Genomic DNA, 5,016 nt, shown 5'->3' with positions numbered 1-5,016 from the left:
ATGAAGCACTTCATCATTATTACTAAATTGAAGCCGATCTTTGTGGATGGAACAGACTATGTCTCCTATGATGTCCTTTAATTCCATAGCTCCTCTTCCCCAGCTCTTAGAACAGCTCAGTTCACCCTGGAAACACAGGATAAATATAAATTTATTGGGGCATGGAGAGGAGAAAGTCCTATAAGCTTCTCTAACATAGATTGTGTGATGACCATTTGCTCTCTCCCTGGTTTCATTCCAAAGACTCTTGATAGAACAAATAAATTCTGCCTAAAATAACAGTTCTTTAGAGACTAGACATGCTTAGGGTGTCAGGGTGCTAAAGTACACTTGACAAAAGCAGCAAGACACCTTGTTTAGAACCTACTCACTGACAGGAACCTACAATAAAGAGAATAGGGTTCAAGACTCATGTTGGGACAGTTGTAAACTCAGTAACTTCAGAGTCAGAAGGGCTCTCAGTTTTTGCTCTAGAACTGCTCCTCTTTCCCAAAATGTTGTTTCCATTAGATTACTCTCATCCTCAAGGTCTCCCTAAGGCACATTGATAAAGTCCAGCTCCTGCACAGTCCCACCTTGAGAGCTGGACCACCTGCTACTCTGAGAGAACCTGTCTTCTCCGGCTACTAGGCTCCTTTCTCTCCCTGGAATACTGCCATTTTCATTCCCATCCCTTCAGTCATTGCAGGAGTCATAAACTTCTTTCCTCCTCTCCTACAGCATGCATCGCCCTACTCCTCCCTAGTTGTCTCAGGTTACACAGCCTTCAAAATCCACTTGCACTTGCCCCCTTCAAGAATCACCCATTATTCCACTGTCTAGAGCTCACTTCTTCCTTGGCTCCTCTGGAATTCTGGTGTCTGTCCACTGACTCAGGGCTGGACCAGATGTAGCCTTTTTTTTTTTTAAAGATCTTATTTATTTGTCAGGGTAGAGCACAAGCAGAAGGAGCAGCAGGCAGAGGGAGAAGCAGGCTCCCCACTGAGCAGGGAGCCTAACACAGGTCTCTATCCCAGGACCTGGGATCATGACCTGAGCTGAAGGCAGATGCTTAACCCACTGAGCCAGCCAGGTATTGTCCTTCAGGTATAGCCTTTGACGTGTCTTTATATTAATATTCTAACCCAGGGTGATGTATCTTACCTCCTTAATCAAGTCAAAAGCTCTTTCAGAGGAAGGCCCTAGTATGGCCCTACACATTTATCACAGGCCTCCAGTAAATATTTCAGAATAAATAAATATTGGAGTATCTGCTTTTGTCTCCCTACCTCTGAAGAATGTGGAAGCTGGTGACCAAGAGAGTATCACCTCGCTCATGAGAGGCAAATTCCTGCAAAGTTAGCTGAGCTTATTTGTATGAATAATATCCTTCATGTCATATGTGTTATATGTCATATATGTTACACACATATATATGGTTTAACTTCCACGATAAAGGTGAAGATGATTCAAATGGGAAGAATCTGTTTCACCCTGAGATTCAAAAACAAATTTAAGAACTTCAGAATGCAGTCAATTTTTTTCAATCATCTAATAAAAGGAAAATGATAATTTTTTGTAAAAGGATCTTAGTACCCAAAATAAGTCACAGAGAATAAATGTTGTAGTAACCTAACATTTGGGGGAGCTACGTTCACAAGGGGAGAAAGCATGCCCTGTGGCATGACCCCACCTAAGCCCCATGCAGGCCTTTTATCTACTTCTGGAATCACCCCTGTTCACTCTGGTCATGATCTTTAACAGCCTCAAGCGGGGCCATTATCGTGGTATTGGTGCTTATTTCTTTTTTTTTTTAAGATTTTATTTATTTGTTTGAGAGAGAGAGAATGAGAGGTAGAGAGCACGAGAGGGAAGAGGTTCAGAGGGAGAAGCAGACTCCCTGCTGAGCAGGGAGCCCGATGTGGGACTCGATCCCGGGACTCCAGGATCATGACCTGAGCCGAAGGCAGTCACTTAACCAACTGAGCCACCCAGGCACCCCGGTGCTTATTTCTGAAAGCAGGTTTCCTTTCTGCACGTTGTTCATCTGCCAATCTCAGGGTATCTTATACGTGAAGAAACAAGGAAACAGCGTAGCGGTGTGCTTGGTTGCAGTTTTGTTTTGTTTTGTTTTGCATCTTCACTCCAGGCGCCCTTGTTGGTGGAGAAATGCAGCCTAGTCAGAGCCTGGCACGATGAGTGAGCACAGGTGTGTGGGGACTGCCCGTGTGCGTGGGACAGGAATCCAGGAGAGGAAGAAGACAGTGGGTAACAGTGGCACCAGCTGATCCAGATGTGAGGCAGGAAGCAAAACTTCCTCTTCCCATTGGCACCTGGATCCCCTTCTCTGGAGTACTGAATCTTCACACTCACACTCTTGAGCCGGCTGGTGGATGTCCCTTCACCCAGGACTCTGCAGCAGGACAGGGGCCTTCAGGGCAGCAAGAGTGATCCATAAACAGAAGGCCCTAACTCTGCCACTCTCTCTGCCTCTCTCCCACCTTTCATGGAGAGTGGAAAGAGATAGGGAAAAATCTGAATAATTAATTCTAAGAAATAAAAATCTTGCCTTTAAACTTTTAAAGCACTCAGGGCCTATACGACTTAGCGCTAAATTCTTTTCTGGCTTGGGTCATTTACTATCGTCTATTCGTTAATTTTGCCTCTCCAACTCATTTGTTAATTTTGCCTCTCCAACTCAAGTGTAGCTTTCTTGAGGGCAGAGAATGACACAATTTTAGCACCATTTCTCCCCAACAGCCCCTATGTCTAGTACAGTTTCACATACATTGTGTGCATTAATCGATTAAAATGAGCTAGGAGTAGTTACAGATGTAATGACAGCCTATCCCAAATATGTAATATTTACCGATGCAAACAGTCCCAGAAGAGATTCTTGGCATGGATAGGCTTTTTTTGAAAGACAGGAAAACCTAGCTTTAAGCAGAAGCTGCTACTAGAGTTTTTGGGCTGAGAAGGTGTCCCTAGTTGTACCCTGGTCTTTATGGCCAGTTCAAGAGAGGTCATAGAATTGGGTGGAATTCAGGGTACACTGCCCAGAATAGGATGGGTGATAGTTCCTGGGGCCAAGAAGAGGTGAGTCTGTGTTTCTGAGGGGAAATTCAGTCCGTAGTTCTATCAGGTGAGGACCACTCCAGGTACCTGCCTCACAGATACCTGGAGGACATTCTCCTCAAGAAATATTGGGATGTCTGGACTCTGGGGCAAGAGGACCAGCAACAGCAAAGCAGTAACTGGAGTTAGGGTGGGTGTGTGTGGAGTGGCCCCATTTGTCCTCTTTGGTAGAAGTCGCAGTCCAGGATACCTGATGGCATCAGAAGCTGCCACGTGGGCCACAGCAGTAGTTGCCAAGACTGGCCCCTGGCAGGAACCAGAAACTCTGCAGGACCAGAGAGGTGCTAGAGTATCTGACAGTGTTCTCTTTTGTCCAATTTGGTAGTAACTAACACTTTCCCAAACTTGACACCAACAAGAATAAACAGCAATCTTCTCTAGCAGGAGTTGTTACAATTTGCTGACTTTAAAATCTGCTATCACCTCTCCATTAGCCCATTCCTTTCCCTATATCACTCTCTCCTATTCCCCTAAATAAGTAAGTGTGAATCTGAGTTTGCTTTTGAAGCTTGAACTAGACTTGAGTTCAGGGTCATTTCTCTAGCCATCCTGCTTCTCTATTCTCTCTGTCCAAAAAGGTAGAGCAGGAGCTCGAAGAGGGGAAGGTGAGCAAGCAGCTACTTGTCCCTGCAAAATCCCTTCTCTTGGATTCCAGCAAACAGTGGGAACATCAGTTGCACGCAAATTTTTTCTCCTTAGCCCTGTCTTCAAATTTTCCTTTGAAGAGCATTCTCCAGGGGAGAAGGAGAGGGAAGAACACAACACAGACTTAGCCAGGGGTCCGCTGTTGCTTAAGTCTGGATTAGAATTTAATGTCCCCTCCAACTCCAAAGAACCTGTGATCTGTATCTGCAAACCAAATGTCACCCGGAATTTCCCTGTCCCTTACCGTTTAGTTAACGAGTAACTCACTGGTGTTGCCCAGCCCCACAGTGGGTGGGTGGGTGGGTGTGTGTGTTGGGGGGAGGTCTGACTTCAAATTCTGCCATTTTGGAAAGAAAAGAAGAAAGGAAGGGCGGAGGACGGAAGGCAAGAAGAAAGGAAGGAAGGGATTTATAGCATTGGCAGGAGATGTCCATCCCATTTAGGGGATGAGGGTGTTTATCCGACCCCAGCCTACAGCTACGGTTCTGCCCACGAGGCAGCCTCATTCCTGAGTCCTCTGACTGCACAGCTTCCTCCCATCTCTCCTCTCCACTCTCCCCCTCCACAATTGTTTCAGAGCTCCAATTTTTATCCGGATCCTGTAAGGTAATTCAGCTACTCCTCAGAGTTCTCTCGGTAATTCCCAAATTCACTCTGACACCACATTGGCCTGTGGAAATCCATCCTCCGATAATAAGGTTGCCTTTTATGGCCAGGACACCTTAGAGAGCAGTTGCTGGTAGGAGCCGCAATTTTCCCGCTCTGCTTTGTACTTTTACGAATTCCTTTATTACCAAAGCAAATTTTAAAAGCAAAGCGGGTGAGGGTCCCACCAAAGCTGGGGTGAGGGCGTGCGATCGTCGGGGGCTCGCCCAGAGGCAGGCTGCGGCGGTTCGCCGGCGCTGCTCTTGGGGACCCCCACGCCCCCGGCCGGGGCCCGAGCCGCGCCCGGCTCCCTGGATGGAGGCCCCGCCGCGGGCTTCCGCGCCCGGGTCCGCGCCTGCGGGATTCCCGCCTCCCGGGGCGTCGTGAGGCCGGGCAACCTGCTCGCGGGTAGGTACGTGGGCGGGGCAGGCGGCATTTAAGTCGGGCACCGCCTCCGCGGGTCAGCGGCTGGAGCTCGGCCGCGGGAGGTGCGCGTGAGGCTCGCGCCGCCGCCGCTCGCCACCGCCGCCCGACCGGACCCCCGCCCCGCGCGCGCCGCCACCCAGAGCCTGGACCCCGAGCCCTCCTGCCGGCCGCACCACCACCGGCGCC

The sequence above is a fragment of the Callorhinus ursinus genome, unplaced genomic scaffold (genome assembly GCF_003265705.2).
Source record: "Callorhinus ursinus isolate GAN/ISIS: 27379988/994484 unplaced genomic scaffold, GSC_fseal_2.0 scaffold7, whole genome shotgun sequence".
Lineage (NCBI taxonomy): Eukaryota > Metazoa > Chordata > Mammalia > Carnivora > Otariidae > Callorhinus > Callorhinus ursinus.
The sequence above is the reverse complement of the archived record's forward strand: the minus strand, read 5'-3'. Positions refer to the sequence as shown.